A 19,343-nucleotide genomic window follows, 5' to 3' on the forward strand; every position below is an offset into this window, starting at 1 on the left:
CAGATCTGAATGCTGAGAAAAGAGGAGGAGAAAGAGGGGTGCAAAACCTTCACAGCTGAAGTCCTGCTTCTCAGGAAGTGGCTGGGCATCACCTGCTGATGGGAGGAGCAGAATTTTACTTTCCTTCCCTACATGACCTTTTCTTTTGCTTTTAAAACTGTCTTTATCTTCACCCATGAGGGCTGGGGTTCTTTCCTTATTTCCCCCCTCCCCCCATATTTCTGCTGAACGACAGAAGAGCTTGGTGGACACCTGATATCCAGCCAACATCAGACCACCACACCATCAACCTCCTTTACTGTTTTTAACAATTTTTCACTCCTGTGTTTATAAAAATGTAGGATTCTATTTTAAAGGTTGTGTTTTCTCACAATAAGAGGCTATTTTATGATAATATTATTAATATTTTTATATTGCTGAATTTGACTTTGTATTAGATTCTGCCCTGGTTAACTTCCTATTGATAGATATTGTCCAGTACCCAATTTATTTTCTATTTTGGTCATCTATCTTTAGAAAAATGTCCTAGATTTGGCAGTTTTTATTGCTAATGTATTAATGTAACCTGTCTCAGAGCAGTTATTGACCTGATATTAAAGATGGCTTACTTCGCTCATTTTATTAACAAGCAAAAAAAAAAAATCCCCCAAAAAAACAAAACTAACCCAAAACACCCAATGAAAATGTGTCCAAGTCCAGTATTACCATACATCCCTATTCCCAAACCACTTTTAGTCCCATCTGGAAAGTTGTTTAAGATACTGTACAGACATCACCTCATTGACTTAAGGATCAGGAAATTTCAAGCTTCAGCAAACCAATGGAGAGCTCAGTCAAGAAGTGGTAGTGCTACCTGTGAATGTCCTTTTTTAAACATGAAGTCTGTGATTTTCCAGAATTAATATGCATGTGATCTTGGCTTGCAATTATAAAATTCTCACTTCATTTTTTTGATAAATTTCTTAAAATCTTAGAATATTTGCTCTCTAAAATACACACACATAATTCCCTGTAATAGCGATTCCATGATTGATATTGATATGAGTCAATATTAGAATTTATCTTTGTTTGCAATGATTTTGTTGCAAAAAAATCTGAAATCGAACTGAGAAGGCTGTGTTCCCTCCAACAATTTCTTAGCAATCTTTTGTGTGAAATATGTAGCAGATGAGTAAGGAACCAGTTGACTACATGTGGAGAATATGGAAACTACAAACTACAAGGAGATCTGCAAAGCAGTTACACACCATTAAGAATCTGACCACTGGGATTATCAGGTATATAAAAATGAAGATGTTCTGGTCTGTCATAAGCACAGACACACATAGACCTTTATGACAAAGATACATGGAATAGAATAGCAAGGTTATCAGGATATTTTACAGAAAGAATCACCATGAGACAGATTACACTTAAAGTGCAATAGCTTAAAAGCTTGGAAGACCCCTAACAGGACTCTGTACAATTTCTCAATGAAATGCTAGTCTAATTATATATAGGATAGTATGAGCTAATACACTTTTATCATTCTTAGCAATGAAAATTCAGCATTCAAATGTTAACTGCATCTAGCACTGCATTTAGATTGTCCTTTAAAATCCATTTTCTACAGCATTGATTTTACAACTAATAATTATTTTTTTCTCTCTTGTTACCAGCTCACTATAATTAGAGGCAATAGAAATAAAAGTGAAAATTAAATGTAAATGTTGAAGTGATGCTTTGCTACCAACACTCATATTAAGAAGGCCAATTTTCTAGCTGTTACCTTGATAAATAATTATTTGTGATTATAATCAAACAATATCTTAAGATATTGCAAGGGGTAGTAAATATTCTCAATTAGTTTCTTGAGCATTTAATGTCGATGTCTGAAAAATATAGATCAGTCTCAGGTCTACTTTGCAAGGTGGGAAAACAGCCTGGAGGCAGAATCTCCTATCTGAACAGAGATTTTGTAGAGGTGATCTCAGAAACTACATAAAGATATCATCTGTAGTGGGTTTAGCACTTGCTAAAATCATCAGTGCATCTAGCAGAATTATTTACTCATTTCCTGCTGTGAGATATGAATTAGAAGGAGGGCAAAGCAGGCTCAAAATTTAAAAAGTATAAAGAAAACTTTATTAACAGAACTAAAATAATAAGTAGAATCAGAATAAAACCTTCAGAACGCTTCTCCCCTCCTCACAACCTATTTTCTTTTCCACAGACAATGTAGAGACAAAACCTGGGATTTTTGATCAGATACCACATCCATAATAGTCTTTCATCAGTTCTTGCAGGGAGAGGAGTTTCTCTCTCCATGCCATGGAGACTTCTCCACAAGAAACAGTTCTCTTGTGGCTTCAAATGTTACAGTGAATCAGCTGCCCGGGAAATAAAAATCTGTTCACAGTGTGAAAGTCCCTCCCATGCCTTGCAGCTTTCCCAAACACGCTTTCATGAGCCGTGTCAATTTATGGGGTACTATTTTAAGGATGAATTGTCCTAGCATTTAAAAAAAAAAAAAAATTAAGAAAAAAATTCGTATTTAATCTCTGGGAGCAGAGGCTTTTCTTTTTCTATCTCTGGGGCAAAGTTTCTCATCTCTCTCTGATCAAGCTTCTCATTGGATCCCAGCTTTTCAGCAGCCACTTGCTCCAGCAAGAATGCCCTTTTGTCATCAGCTGTGGGTGAATGCTATATCCCCCCCATGCACTTCATGAATTACAGGGAAAAAACAAAGTCTGATATATCAAAAATATATCATCACCATAGCCTTAACAAAGAGAATGTCAGCACAAGACCAAGGCATCCTCTCAATCCCCACCTAACTAGAATTTGACTCCTTCTTTACTGATCTCATTGTCCCATGTTGTTTTTCTTTACATGTCTTCACCCTTTCCTTTTCCTGATTCAGGAAAGAATTGTTGTTCGTAGGTTAATTTGTTCTCAAGCTTTATCAATTGAAACAGTTTTTATAGAGTTCTGCAGCGCTGAAAGGTTGATCTCACCCAGGCTGTGTCTCTGACTGCTGCTCACGGGGTCTCTGCTGACACTGTGCGAGCCGTGCTGGCCGCCAGCTCCACTCAGCGCTTTTCTTCATGAGGAACACTGGAAGATAGAAAAGCTGCTGCTGCCATTTTTGTTCTGCTGTCCTCAGAACTGAAATAAATTGGTCAGGAGACGGACTCCTGTTTTATGCCTTTATTAGGACTCGGCCTTCAGGTGGGGTTCCAAGGGGTCGCTTGCACCGCTGCTGCTCCCACCCTGGCAGCTCCAAGGAGGAGGCACAATTCAGCTTTGCAGCACACACTGCAGAGCTGGGGCTTCCGTCCTCACGGGGCGAGCAAGGAGGCCTCTTGTTCTGGGTCATTGGCCAGGAAGGTCACTCTTAGGTCATGGCGACCACTTTTAAGCAGACTCAGGTGATGCAGAAAGACGGTCTTCCATCATAGCTTGCTAGGATATGTCTCTTTGACCTTTTATTCCCCTGTTAGCTCGTTGTTTCGGTGTCTGGCATGCCTTAGTTTGCCTATGACCCGGGCGCACAGTCCCCTGGGAGCAGCAGCAGTGGTTCCTGACGGGGAAGGGAAACAGGAGTGCAGGGAGCAGGATTGTTATATAGAAACAGGGAAGTAAGGGAAAGGGGGTAGAGGTACATCTTATAAAAGAACTCTTAAAACACTTCAACAACCGGTAAGTAATTAACATTGCTAACAACTATGGAGGTAAACAAGGGGTACAACAAACAAGGTTAACAAATGGGACAAGAACATTAACTGCAGACAACTAAACACTTACAGTATTTTAACCGGCATGGATTTCTCCAGAGATTTTATTCTTGACAAGCATGGCTGGCTCAAAGCAGCTAAACAACCAAAGTTCATTCCCGAGGTGGCAATGGCCAGGAGATGTTGTCCTGGTCACGCCAATTTTTTGTCCCCGCAGTCCCGGCCACAGGGCCGCTCTCCGCCCCCGGCTGCTCCTGCCCTCGGGGCCGCTCCCAGCGCCGATACAGCCCCCGGCTGGCATGGCCCAGCGCTGCCACTGGAAAAAGACTGGCGGGTTCTGCCGGGAAGGAGCCTAGCCCCGCTGGGCAGCGGCCCCAGCAGCCCCCGGTGGACTCCCCGGTGAGGGGCTCGGCAGCCCGCTCACCTCCCCTCAGGGCACAGAAAATCTCATCCCAGCTACATGGAGCTGGCCTGGCCCCGCCGCACAGGCCACATGAGGCTGCTCTGAACAGCACCCAATCACCTCTTCAAAAGCCAGAAGCCAAGAGAGATTTCGTAGCCTGGCCTGTCTTTAAAATGTGAGTCTCACAGAGGCGGATCCAGCCCTTCAAATGGTTTAATAGGTTGTCAGTTCTCAAAGCTAGGCAGCTATTGGTTTTTGCTAGGCATGGAGGACGCTCCTAGTAGCTTCTCTCAGAAAAATCATTTCTGTGGGTGGCTTCTTTTCTTCTCACCAAATACCAATTAATGCAAAACTAGCACACATGCATGTACATAATGTCCTCAGCATTAAAGTGTCCTATAATCTATTGGCCTATAGAGGTACTTCAATGACTTGTTTGTACTGCAGTGACTCCCTGTGGTCTAAGTCACAGCAAAGCAACATAACTGAACAGTCATTAAAATTTAACTAAAACCTATTGTTTGATTTTGACTACAGTAGAGTTAGTTTTCCTCTTAGTAGTTTGTATGGGGTTTTGGTTTGGATTTGTGGCAAAATTGGTGTTGAAACACAGGGATGTTCTAGTTATTTCTGAGCAGTGCTCGTACAGAGTAAAATATGGAGTGAAATAACAAAGAATAAGTGCATATGCACATTTCAATTGTGAAGTTTTAGGTCCTTGTACAGAAAAATGTCACCAAAGAGCAATGTAAAACATGACTTGGTTTTAACTTTGTAATTTTTTTGTTCTATCAAAATGCAAACCCATCTCTTGCTGCATTTAGGATGCAAAATGCAGAAAGAAATATATACAAGCTAGAATGTTAACAATAATATCCTGTGTTAAACTCTAACCCTTTGCAACATTATTACATATGCTTTGGGTGTTTGAAATATGTGAGCATGAAAGCAGGAAGGAAAGAACAAGGCTTATTTTTGGTATGTAGAGGCCTAATAACATGCTGCCAAATGTTTAACAATTTTAAGGACATGAAGGTGTTACAGACAGTGTTTTAAAGATCAGTCAGAAAATGCTCTGTGCTAGATAGAAACTGAATGTATTTATCTGTTTTGTGTTAAAGGTGTTGACCTAGTGAAAGGCATTTTTAATGCCTTTCTTTCTTGTGGATGAAGAGTTTGTAGGGTGTTTGCAGCATCAGTAGGCAAGTTCCCTATTGAATTTATTTAGTGATTATTATTGGAGCAAACAGAAGCCTTTTTTTTCTGTTCTTCCTAGCAGAAAATTAAACAATGTCACAATTTTGAATGGGTATGAACTAACATTTTCCCAGTGGCTTTTAGAATGTAATCATTTAGGCAAAAAAAATAAATAAATAAAAGTTGCTAACATTTTTCATAAAATTTATTAAAATAAAATTGCACTGAAATATTGGAACTGGATTCTACATGTAAATAAATACACATCTAGTGAGAAGAATATTAATTAATTAAAAAATAAGTTTATGTTTTTTACATATATCCCCTTCACAGGAATGACAGAAAACAATGAGTTATTTATATACTTTTTATGTTTTGTTAATGTATAATTATCAGGCATTTTCTTGCAGTTTCTGCACTAAGCCATTATTGCTTGGCTAATTTCTTGCAGGTGTCACAGAAATATTGATGAACAGACTATTAGTCCCATTTGGAGGCTGGATCTCCCATTATATAGAGATAATGATTTTTTTTTTTAAATACAAAATTGATGAAATATTTCTATTATATTTTCTGTTCAGTTTTACGAGTCAAATGTTAAAATTGTCATACCCACTTCAGACACTTGCATTTTCTCACTTAGCCTAATTTTTAACCATTAATGTCTTCCTAATGGACTTCTGGTTGCTAATATTAAAGCACCTGTACAACTTTCCATCCACCAGTTTATAGTTTTGACCTATAATGAACAATTGGAGTGACCAGGAAGGCAATGGTTTAAATGAAATTAAACATGCCAGGCAAAGAATCTGGCAATGAATAGACACAAGATCAAACTGGTGAACATTTAGAAGGAGAAGCCTGAGTGCTGGAGAACAAAAGTGTACTGAAAACAGCTCTGATCAGAAGTGACAGGCTGAGAGTTTGTTGTGGAAAGTAGGAAGTTTGGAATAGGAAACTGAAAGACAGAAGCAGTCTAGTAGGATGGCAAAAGAATCCAACAAAACAATCAATAAAACATAGCCCCAAAAACATCATGAAAGGATTCATAACAAATTTGTGGTCAGGAGGTCATAAAATTAACATCTATTGAATCCTTTATTAAACCTGACCAAATGGAAGAGGCACTAGAAGACTAGATTCTGACATCCTGACTAATGTATGATGCTAATTCCATACAAATCCATCAGATTTCACTGTTTGATATTTTCTTCTGTATTATAACTTTCTAATATACTGGTAATCATACAAAATTTAACTTTTGTTTTAGGTTAGAAATATAAAAGTAGAAGTTCTTACAGAATCAACTGCTGTTATCCAAATACATTGAAGAATTTCTACTGCTCTTTCATGTTTGTGGAACACTTGTGTGTCTTTGAGAATTTAAATTTATAGGGACACCTCTAATACACAGTTTTGTACAAGCCAGTTCTTTTAAGTTCCTTAACCATGTATCATGGAATCATAGGATGACTTGGGTTAGATGGGACCTTAAAAATCAGTTCCAACCCCTCTGCTTTGGGAAGAGACATCAGGCACTAGGTCTGGTTGCTCAAAATTCCATCCAATCTGGCCTTGAAAACTTCCAGGGATCTCCATGCATTGCTTTGTAAATTCTCTTTACAAGAAGTGGAACGTTTTTTTCCTGTCTCTCCTGAGATGGAGTATGAAAAGGAAGGCATGCTAAGATACCTTGTGTTGTCTTTCTGAGACATATACTCAGTCTGTTTTGTATGGAAAGTTGCTTATATTTCTGTGTTTCTTCAGCTAAAATTTTGGGATACCAATATATGTGCAGGACCTAGAACTAGAAGAATGGTTATAAAGATTGTTGACATTTTCTTACTTCTTTGTTTTGGAGAAAATATCTCATTTGGATTTTTACTTTGAAATAAATTCTTCAAACAACTTACATAGAAGAAATGAAATTGCATTTTACATGTGATATGTAAACTGGGACAGCACACTGGCAAAAATTTTCTGCCAAATAATTTGACCACTTTAGACTGCATAAAGAAATTTGGAGGCAAGAGAATCCCCACAGGGAAAGACAAAAAGGTTTAATATTTACAAGAGAAGTTCAACAAAACATGGAGAGTGTTCAGAGGGACCCACATAGTTATTATGCTTGTTTGGATGAGAACAAAAGGAAGAGATGGAAAGAAAGGGATGGAAAGAGGTAGGGAGAGAGAGAATTGACAAGTTTTGAAAATTGCAGTTTATTTCATTCAGTAAAGGCAAAATAACACCAGGACCATTATGCAGTGTCCAAACAGGGTCACATAGTGCATGTCCAGCAGAGGGAGATTTATTTGACCTACAGAATTAGTTACTAAACATCTCTCTATAAAAATATATATATATTTGTGTGTTTGGATATGTTAGGATGCCCTTGAATTCAGTCAGCTGTGCAAGATTTTCAAGATCCATCCAGCTGTGAATGCTAAAAAGGCAAATATAAATTCCAGTGTATAATTCTGACTCTCCTTTGGAGTTGCACCCATCCTTAATCTGGAATAACACCATAGTATAGCATAAAGCTTTTTGCTGCAATCCATGTCGAATTTTACTACAGTAAGAAAAAAATATAACTATGATGAATATTAATAATTTTTTGTGGTAAAGAAAATGAAACATTCACCTTATAATTAAAAATAGTAATTATTTTGTGTATTTCAACAGAAAACCTTCCTCTTTCTGGGAAAAAGATTGTTTTAATTAGAATAATGAAATATTTTCTGTGTTCACAGAAAACATGGAAGTTGGTGATGCTGTACAGAAATTGAGGCTACATGCCAAACTCCTGCTCCTTGGACTAGGTGATAAATTAATCTGAAAAAAACCCAAACCCCACCCTTTTCCTTTCCTATAATTTCCTTGCTGTACTGTCCTTACAGAAGTATTAATGGGAATGGAGGGCAATATTAAAACTATTTATATACACAGAAATACATTTAAAGAAATATATTAAATCGTTAAAAGCTGTAGAAGAAATTTAAACATTTTGCCTAGATGGATTTTTTATGAGAAATGTGCAAATGAAAAGAATATTGTTTGTTGGGATGAATGTGTAAAGCCTTGAAGAAGAGCTCATTACTTAAAAGCAAATAAATGTATGTTTTATTTTGTAACTCAACTCAGAATAACAATTTTCAGTTAGTTGTTCAGAGGTAGTTTCCTTATATAAAACCTTAATAAGCTGGGAAAAATGTGGTTTCATGCAAGTGACTCACAGGGCTTTCTTTGAAATAGAAGGAAAAAAGCCTCTGAGTTGTGTAATAGCATCAAGGGACACCTTTCCTTGCTTTAGAGAATAATTTATTCAAGATTAATAGTAACAATTTAGCAGAATATAAGCAACTTGGCTTCTTGATAGGACTATGTGAAAATCCTCTTCCTGGGACACCACAACCACTCTTCTTCACCTAGAAAAGGCTCCTCACGTGAACCACTTGTGTTCTCTACAGTAGAGGCACCCTTTATGCCAGTTGAAGCATTTTTGTCTGTCACCTCCTCAGCCACTTCCTTCACACCATTCTCTAGTGAGATCTTCCAACCATAGCCTCATATAAAAAAGCAAGTTTTTTGGGGTTTTTTTATGAGGTTTCTAGAATCTTTTTCTTCTTTTTTTTTTTTTTTTTTAATTTTTTTAGTCTATGTACTTGGCAAATTTAAATACACAATGACCCATTAAAAATCACAATTAAACAGCTTCAGGCAGTATTTCAGCTTCAAGCCTTTTTATGACCTACTGCTCTAAAAAGATGAAGAGTAAGCATGAAAAGAGATTGAAGGTTAAAGAATGACAATGCTTAACAGTCTGCTGTGAAAAATACCTTAATCCTTGAGGCAGCATTTGTCTGTGCTGTGAAGGCCAGTGTGAGGACCTCTGTACCCACTGAGCCCTGAGGTAAAACTCCATGAAGCAGATGAAGGCATCATTTAGAGAGGCTTGGGTTGGGACAAAGAAAGGATCATGGCATGTGGGGCTGCACAGGGTCCAGTGGTGCATTGCTGTTACTGATTAAAGTGGTAAATAATGAGCTCAAAATGTTTTGAGCAGCTGGTGGTGTCAGAGATCAGATTCATCCTCAGCAGGAAAGAATGAAGGTAACAGAGTTTAAAGTGCTCTGGAACAGACCAGAGTCCCAAGGGATTATACCCCAAATGTTCTGGAACTGCAATCTAGTTTTACTGGTTTGCTTTGGTTTTGGTTAGACTTGATTTCAAAAACATGTTAATTATTCATAGGCACTCACAGTTTGTATAAATACTGTTGAGATAATGCTGTTTTTATTCATCTACTTGCTTCAATTTAATCTCTGTTATTTGTCCTGTGGTTTTGGCCATGAAAATAATAATTAAACACAAATTCAAGAGCAGATCTGTAGGATATGAAAACAGACCTCTGACCTCAGGTTGTTTATTAGGGAACCAATCTGTTAAATACAATGGGGGCATTTGCCCAAGGATCATCAACACAATTAACATGACAGACTACTGAGCTGTCATGGAGAGCAGCATGATAAAGATAAAATGCCATTCTGAACAATGTCTCTGCTATTCTTTGGATCATTTACAATCTTTCTGCTGTTTTATTATGCACTTGCATGCGGGTCACTATTACAAAAAGAAGCATCACTTATGTGTCTCTGCTGGCCTGCCAGTACCTTTTGAATTTATCAGTCATGTGTTGCAAACTCTTCTGCAGAGCTATAATTGAAAATAAATTGTAAGCTGGGTGGAAGGAAAAGTAGAAATTAGGTGTGAACATTCTTTCTGAGAAAACACTCCAAGCTTTCACATGTGCTGCTGAAAGCTTAGTAATGCCTGCCTAATCTGGATTTCTCTCTAGCACAGCAGAAGAAAGGAGTTGGGCTATTATGATGGTGAAACTAATATTTCTAATTTTAGATGGTTTAAGATGGATTTAGAAACAGAAATAAGGAAAAATGGAGACACTCAAAGTTAGCAGTTTATTTTCCAAGGCGTTTATTTTCCAAGCATCTTGAAATGATGTAATTCTGTCAAAAATGCCTGATATTTTTAAAAGCCTAAACTATTTACTCTGTGACCTAGAACTGTAAATCGATATGCAGTTGTTAATTGATTAAAGGAAAAAACACCACAATTAATATTTGTTGGAGCTATAATTATTCTTCAATTTTTTTTTGGGATCTGCAGTCTCTTTCACTATTATATTTAACAATTCTCTGTTATTGAATTATTTGCTATTATTTTCCAAAAAAGTCTATGGATACTTTAAATATTAAACTTTAAATAATTCACTGTTGTGAAATATTTGATGAATACTGACATAATGCATAAAATTACTGGCTATTATTTTAGCTTTATTTTTACATCCTAATAATTTTGAAAATCAGTTTCTAGTAGCAATGCAATTGGGAATTCAGTTTTTATTTTCATGGTTATCATTTTGTAGCTAAACTTCATATTTTCTTTCTGAACATTTCTGGCATAGGAAAGAATTCCTTATTGTCGGAGCACAGCCTCGCTGAAAACACGCATTAGAGTAAAAAGAGTTTTCTACTTAATTCAAGTGCTTGTTAACTTGTTACAAGTTAAAAAAAACTTGTAAAGTTTTAAATTTGTTAAGTTTTTGCTGCATTGGGGTACTAAAATGTGGTACAGTAGAATGTGGAGAAAAGGAATTAATATGATATATGTATATTAACTGTTTAAGAAACTGACACTAAGTTCTGACAAAAGCATTTTTGGTGTTTTAACTGCATTACAGAGGCTTTTGCCATAAAAGAAAAAGCAAGTAAATTTGTTTTGCTGATTAGCTTTGTCCAATATTTGAGTTTCAGTGAAAATACTAGCTTTTAACTGAATCAACCTTCTGTAGTGTCAATGGTGTTTTTAGTTCCTATGATCTGTGTGCCTTCACAGCAAGAAAGGGACTGAAAACTTATCAGTGAAGTTAACACTCAGAAATAAGTAGTCACCAGAAAAAAATACTATTCCAGATCAGGACTAACCAGTATTCCAGGTATGTGGTATTTTATGCATTTTCAGTCTGAAAAACCCAGAACAGGACAGAATGGGAGAGAAAGAATGTAATAAAATAGAATGGAACTGAATGTGATGATGTCTTAAAAGAGGGGCCACAAGTAAATTGTTGATGTAACTACCACAATTATTGCATGATGTTCTAAGGCTTGAACTGTTCAGATCTTGTTTAATGTATGGCCTTTTCTGATCACAAAAGGCATGGATTTTCAGCATCTACCAGTCCATATAACCACTGTCGTCAGTACCTTGATTTTTACCTTGATTTATACTGAACAAAGAGGATTTATACTGATGAGAGGAAACTAAAAGGTGTCTATGCTGTTACAAGCCTCAGACCAGTCACTGATAGATAACAGCATTTCTTTTAGACCCTGTTCCCATTTCAGAACTTCTTGCAGTAAGAAATTACTTTTAATAATAAGAACACATTTTAATACTAATTTAAATGTGTTAATTAGTTGTAAATCTTTATATTTTCATATTTGAAATGAGGAATTTTTTTTTACTTTCCTCAAACCACAATATATATATTCAAGAAAAATATTTCAGTGAATTATTTTTTTTTCAGTTTAGCAATTGATCAGATTTTGAATTGATCAAATTCCCTGGAAATTGGGATAATTTGTCTTAATGCTGCCTTCTAAAGGACTTTTTCTTTAAAATATTATTCAGTGAAATTCTTAATACATCATGTTTATCTCATCTGGATTTTATTTTTGAGTCTAGCTTGACTGTATAGACACTATTCCTGAACTCAGAAAGCTAAGTGGTTAAAGAACTAATGTTTGTGGGAAGAGGGCATAAAACTGAGTTATCAGGGAGTACATGGAGAAAAATATGAAATCATAGAGAATTTTTTATTTATTTATTTACTTATTTATTGCTATTTTCTTGCTGTTCTGCATCAAACCATGCAAAAGAGGAAAAAAAGTCTTCAAGTGAAAATTTCACTTGTATTTTCCTCATTTTTCTTCAACCATCAATATACTTTGTTAACTTAATCAAGTTTGTCAAGGCTTAATTTGAGCCAGAAATAAACTACTTGTGGGGAGAAGAATTGGAGAAAAAAAAGGCAAACTCATGGCTGAATATAAGAATGGTTAATAATCTTTTAAAGATAAAATATAATGATAATATTTCTAGCAGTAATGATAAGAAAAAACAACAAAATTCCCAACAAAACAACAAGATAACAATAGTAATAATACAAATTGCAATGAGGAGGTGGTGATGGTGAATAAACACCAAAAGAAACCACTGCTCACCAGTTGCTGACCAATCCTCAGTCCATGTCTGGCCACCCCCAGACAATCCTGGCAGTGTGTATGGTGAGCACGATGTTCTGTGGTGTGGAATGTCCCTTTGACTAGCTCAGGTCCCCTGTCCTGACTATGCTGTGCTCTGGTTTCTTGTGCACTTGCATGGGCAGAGCATGGGAAACTGAGAAACTTGATTTAAGAGTAAGCACTGCTCAGCAACTACTAAAGTATCAATGGATTATTGACATTAATCTTGTATTTAGTTCAGAACACAGCACCGTACCAGCTACTAAAAAGAAACTAGGACAAAGTTATTTAGGACTTATTTTATTTTAGGGACTATTGACTAATTCTGTAGGGTTTTAATAAATGTCAGGTGGTTGTAGATAAATGGATTCTAGCTTAATGAAATATAGATATGGGCAAAGGCATTTTTGGTGTATGACCCATTATTGATAGAAGTTAAAAGCATAGTACACTTTGTTACATGACACATCTACTAAGGTATAGTATGTTAAATAATAAAAAAGCCAGCTTACAATCTGTCTGTCACTTCCCTGAGAGGTGCACCAGTCTTCACAAAATGCTGACTTCTACTAATGTGATATGTACTGTATCTGAGTTACAGCTACCCAAGTTCTTATCTGTCAGAAATATCATATAGGTAAGGCAAATTATTATTATATTTCTTGGCTTTCCACTATATATATGCGTGTGTTTGGAAACCAAATAGTCAAAAGGATTTATATGTATCATTTCTTATCAGGAACTATGAAACTACACACTCTAAAATTAAATAACAAGACTGCCAAGATGAAACATATGGTAGACAGAAATTATATAAGTAGAAACTATCTTTATACATAGATGTGGGTTAAAAGCAGTTTATAGTTTTTAGCAAGATAGATATAGAACTTTATGTATGGTTGGATTTCATTAATTAATTCACCACACATGTACAAAACTTTGTGGGGAAAAAGGGACTGTGAGCGGGTCTTGTAGCAAAGATCACAACTGAGCCAATGCTTTGGAGTCTGTTTTTCATGAATTCTCTAGAGAAAAAAGCAATACAGAAATTTCAAGTCCCCTTTCTCATTTTCCTCAGAATTTCTTCCAAAGGGAAAAAAAAAAAAAAAATAATTCCAGGAAGCTGTTCATCACAGATTCATACTTATTTAAAAGGCCTCAAAAGCTGCAGTCAGAGGCATTAACCTCATTCACCTTCACTGGTCTGGCATTTGTAAGAAAGGCAATATCTGGTGCTACTCTTGTAGTTCATATGACTTTGCTTTATTTGCTGGAGCTCAGGTTGGAGTAACATGAAGAATCAGGACACAATAAAGAGTAAAGGAGTTCTTCAGGAAATGCAGCCAACTCAAATTCATAAAGGTCATGCTCATTTATTATTTAGCTTATCACTAGGAAACTCATATGAGAAAAGCTTCTTAGAATTTGTAAACATTACACTACCTTTATTAGTCTGATCCTAAGGGAGCAATGCAGTGGAACTGATGTGGAAGAAATATGTACATAACTAGAAATACAGGTGTTAATAATATTCTGCACTGATTCGGGGGTGGATGGAGCAGTTAAAAACACATTACTGACTTCACTGGCCATGAATAAATGTCTACAAGATTATTCCATGGAAACACTAAAATAAATCATTGGGGCATAAGAACAGGAATTATTTCCTGGGGGAAGAGGTAGTTCAGTTTACAGAAAGCTTATTAAAAATGCGGATGCTTTAATAAAATAGGGAGAGAGGGGGAGAGAGAAATAGGGAGAAAATGCTGGCATAGCTTTAAAGACAAGAAATATTAAAAAGGACTTGGTGAAAAAAAAGTATGTGTCTTGGACAAACCGTAACTGTCCATTACATTGATGAAAATATGGAATAATCACAAAGAAATTCATATTAAGAGAGAAAAATATTGTATTCTAATAGAGTAAAAGGACAGATTAGTCATTCTTTTAGTTATTCATCCTGTAAAAATGAAATTAATCTCAAAAAGGAAAGTACATAATGTGACTGGCTACAATATATTTGACTGGAATACACAGATCTCAAAGAAGAATGAGAAGGTTGAAAAATCAATGATGGGACACAAATTGTCAGTACAATGATATTCATATGGATTTTCTGAAATTAGTTTTGAAACAGTCAGAAAGTCTGTGCTGCTGTTAAAAAGCTGCTCAGGGTGCATCTGCTATTCTCAGGTAAGTCTGTAAGTCTAAAATAATTCAGAGAGTTTTCAGGACTGGGATGTTTGAACATCAAAATGGTGAAAATCCATTTTTTTGGAGGCACTCCAAGGTTTATTGATCAACAATAGTTTATTGTAAATCACAAAAGGTTAGATCTCCTAGCCTTATCACAATGACTTGCTGCAAGATCCCTCCAGAGACTTATGTCTTAACAAAGTCCGCACAACTCAATGGAATTTTGTATTCTTGATACGATGAAGTTATTGTTTGAGGTAAATAAATCTTGTGTCATATGACCCAGTCTTCCATAAGGACTGCAAGGAAATGGCAGGACATCACCAGTGTCCTTTCCCTTTTCCTTAAGGGCTGCAAAGGGAATTTGCATTGTTCTAAGAGAAATCTGCCAGGGCTGCTTGAGCAAACAGCTCTAGCATTGCATAGGGAGATGCCTCAAAGGGAGTTTTCCAATTGAAAGTTTGCTGGATTCCAACAAATCAGAAATATAAGCCATGGAAAAATCCCATTGGAGATGTTTTAGTGTTTGCAAATTGATTTTTAGGCAGATAAATGCCTTGACAAACCAAGAGAAGAAATCTGTATAAGACTTATAAAATATGAAGTATGTAATCTGTTGTTTTTTTGGAGAGTTTTTTGGGTTTTATTTTTGGTTTGTTTTTTTTTGAAGGGGAGTGGATGTAGCCTTTTTAAAATTATTTTTTCTTCTTTTATTTTTTTATTTTCTAACTTAAACTTTCAATAATGGTCTTTGTTGTCTGAAAGAAGTTTCTATAAAGATTTGTAGCCCCTGAAGCCCTAATTCTGTGAAAGATTGTGGCAGAAACTCAACAAATAATGTTTTTTCTTTTTCAGTCACATTGTGATTTTTATTTTCTAATGATTGCACATGGTTTCTGTCCTGAGGAAACATTATTTCCAAGTTTGAAGATAATAGGACATGATGCCTTGAATATGAGAGAACATTTTTGCTTTTGGGAATATCTCCACTACTGTTTAGAACTGATTGTCCTAAATTCATCCTGGTCTATAAACTTTTTAAAAAGAAAAATCTGTGTTCTACGTACCTTCAAAACATTGTTATCTAATATGGCAAGTCAATTAATAATTTTTCATATTCTCTCATGAGTGGGTTCATTGATTAAAACATGAAGAATTTTTCTCTACACATGGAGAAAATAGCTCTGGGAAGTTTATATAATATGAAACTGTGCACATTTGGACACAGGTATTGAAGACTTTTTGTAAAAATATTTTTCAAATAGAAAACAACACATTGCTACATCCTGAACACCCAAAGTCAGCCAGTTCATGATCCTTTTGCCTCTTTCAGCAGCATTTTCCACTATGTTCTTTAGCTAGCAGTTTGACTTTTTAATGGCTTATTTCCATCAATGAAAAAGGAGTTACTTGTAAACATAAGTGGGAAGAAATATGTCTAAATGCTAATCAGATCAAAGGAATTACTATTCCATCATCAGCTGATTGAGCTCTCAATGCTGCGTAGTAGTCTCACTGATGCAATTCAGAGTATTTTAGAACAACATCCTGCAGTAATATCTCTTAGACAAGCATTAGTCATAAGCAGGCATTATTACTGAATTTTGCTTTTTCTTCATATGTTATTAAAAATGAATCAACCTCTTTTGGAGGCTGCTGTGTCTGTTCTTGTATTGAGCAAAATAGATTATCAGTTGTTTAAATAAACATCAATATCAGATTCTGAGGAAGTTGCTTTTGGAAAATACATGTAGGCTAGTTAAGAGCATCAAAATATGGAAACCAAAAGTATAGGTACAGCTTACACACACTGAAATTATCAAGCTTTTGCTGTACATTTGTCTTGCACAATTATCTGTTTCAATCTAGTCCAAATTATTGATCATCAAACCTGCCATGTTTAGGGCTTAAGATCTTAAGCTGACTTCTAGCAAATTGGAGTAGATAGTTATTCATGAAATCAAAACTGATCTTTGCAGTTGAAAATCAAAACGTGATCTCTTGTACTCGGCACTGGTGAGGCCACACGTCAAATCCCGTGTTCAGTTTTGGGTCCCTCACTATAAGAAAGGCATTGAGGGGCTGGAGCGAATCCAGAGGAAGACACTGGAGCTGGAGATGAGTCTAGAGCAGAAGCCCTAAGAGGAGCAGCTGACAGAGCTGGGATTGTTTAATCAAGAGAAAAGGAGGATGAGAGGACCTTATCATTCTGTACAATTACCTGAAAGGAAGATGTGGCCAGGTGGGAGTCAGTCTCTTCTCCCATGTAACAAGTGACAGGGAAGGTTTAGAGTGGATCTTAGGAAACACTTCTTCACTGAAAGGATGGTCAGACATCAAAATAGGCTGTCCAGGGAAATTGCAGATTCACCATTCTTGGAAGCATTCAAAAGATGTGTGGATGTGAAACTTGGGGATTTGGTTTAGTTGACAGCAGGGCAGTGCTGGATTAACAGTTGTACTACATTATTTTAATTTTTCCATTGAGGTGTTTTCCAACCTCAGTGATTCTATGATTCTTTGAATAAGGGGAGCCTCAACAAAGAGGTAAAGTCTTCACTAAAATTATTTAGTGAAGCTCATTGAAACATAATGTTCAGATATTTGCCTCTTTCTGCCCCCCCTCCTGTTTTTAGTACTGAAAAGACACATTATTCTTTCCAACAGCCTATATGAATATTACAGTTCTCATTTCTTAGTGTCAGTCAGGGTGAAAGGCATGCAGGGTGAATTTTGTTTTTCTACTGTTCATGCTGAACTATTCCTCATTAATATTTATATATAGTATTTGTTTCTATAAACACATTCTCTATATCAATGTTCAATATCAAATTTATAAGTGAAAATAATACTATCACTTCAGTCCCTGATAGATCTATATTCTCTTTTGCACTCATTAACATACTAGTTATTATAACAATTATACACATATAAAAGAACAGAAGGCCAGAAGACATTTGTTTCCTTAATCACAGAGGTATGTGTGTTATTAGTAATGGAGCAGATAAGGAATTGAATTGATTAGAAGGTAAATAATTTTTAGAAAATTATGTAATTTAGAGAATAAAATATTTTTATTTTGTACATTTGTACTGAACTCCTGTGTAAGTGATGAATAGCCTTGCAACAGTCTTTGAAAATCTCTTCAAAACTCAAAACCTGTATGAAACTTTGTGTGGTACATTTCAGATCTAAAATTCTACCTTTCTTGGATGACTAGAAATCTGTAGATCAAAGGTGAGAGGAAGTGGCATCCTCATTTTATATTTGTGCTATAAAGAACCAGAAAGAACTATCTGATACTGGAATTGTAAGAAGAAAACTGCCAATGAAACCACAGGCTGAAATAGAAAAGGCTACATGAAAATGCATCACTGTTTTAGCTCACCTTCGTGTCATAATTGTCATTACTTTGTTTAACTAAAAATGTCAGACAAAAAGTATTAAAGTTGTACACAAAGGGCTGCTCACTCTACAGAACTGGCAATTTGTAGAATCCCTTTGTCAAAGCAAAATCAATTTTCACAGGAGCAAAGGTACTTCTCAATGAAGGTCAAACTTCAACTTTCTGTTTGTAATTGTTTTGGCACTAGAGCTGTTTAAAAGCATAAATAGAAAGGAACTAAAATCAAACAACATGCAATTGCAGGATTTCCTCTTTTAAAACGGAATAATATCTGTAGGCAAAAAATCTAGAAGTTGAGTTCATTCTCAGTAAACTTTAACTCCAGTATTAAATATTGGGTTATGACTCTGAGCCTGTCACTGGAGGTCTCCAAATGTGCCTTGAAAACACATGAAATACTCTATATTTGAGTTAACAATTCTTAGTGGATTTTACTTATTTTTTTGAACATGCTAAATAATTTCTTCAAAAGGTTGTGGTCTTCCAAAAACTTATGGGTTTAGGTAATATAACTGCAGTTTTAGTCAAAAATTACTCAACTTCTCCCATGTTAGTTCCAGGTGTGAAGTATCTTTTTTGTACACAACTTGTACTTTTTCAGCATGGATAGAAATCTGTATGATATGCTAAAGAGTCATTAAAGAGAAAAGCAGTTTCTAATGGATAAGGATGCAGTGGGAGATGAGCAGATGGAGAACAGCCCTGCCAAGAATGATGGGGGAGCTGGTGGATGAGGGGACGGATATGAGATGGCACCTTGAATCCTGGTAGCCTTCAAAGTCAGACTGGACAAAGCTTTGGAAAACCTGATTTAGGGAAAGCTGTCCTTGACTGTGACAGGAAGGGTTAGACTAAACAGACTTTTAAGGTCCCTCCCAACGCAAACCATTATAAGATTTCATGAGAAGAATGATTTTGAGAGGTATGTGGTGACAATTATACAGATATTATGCAATTTACTGATCCTATTAGAACAATATACAAAAAATTCCTGAATCTGCATTTACTGATATTTAAGAGTATCATGTCTGAATAGACTGACTTAGATCAGTAAATTTTGACACCACATCTCTGAATATGGGCAAATAATATAAAAATTTGGC

The 19,343-nt window shown here is 35.9% G+C and overlaps 1 long non-coding RNA gene across 1 annotated transcript in view; it reads left to right on the plus strand.

Annotated features, from left to right (window-relative positions):
* The first annotated feature begins 2,184 nt into the window (after positions 1–2,184).
* The window catches only part of LOC107213561, a 41,288-nt gene continuing 24,129 nt past the window's right edge, over positions 2,185–19,343 (plus strand). Inside the window, exons 1-2 of the long non-coding RNA XR_001524753.2 lie at positions 2,185–3,681; positions 8,067–8,135. This is a non-coding gene — a long non-coding RNA (uncharacterized LOC107213561). The remainder of the gene's footprint in view (positions 3,682–8,066; positions 8,136–19,343) is intronic.

The sequence above is a fragment of the Parus major genome, chromosome 1 (genome assembly GCF_001522545.3).
Source record: "Parus major isolate Abel chromosome 1, Parus_major1.1, whole genome shotgun sequence".
NCBI classification, from domain to species: Eukaryota; Metazoa; Chordata; class Aves; order Passeriformes; family Paridae; genus Parus; species Parus major.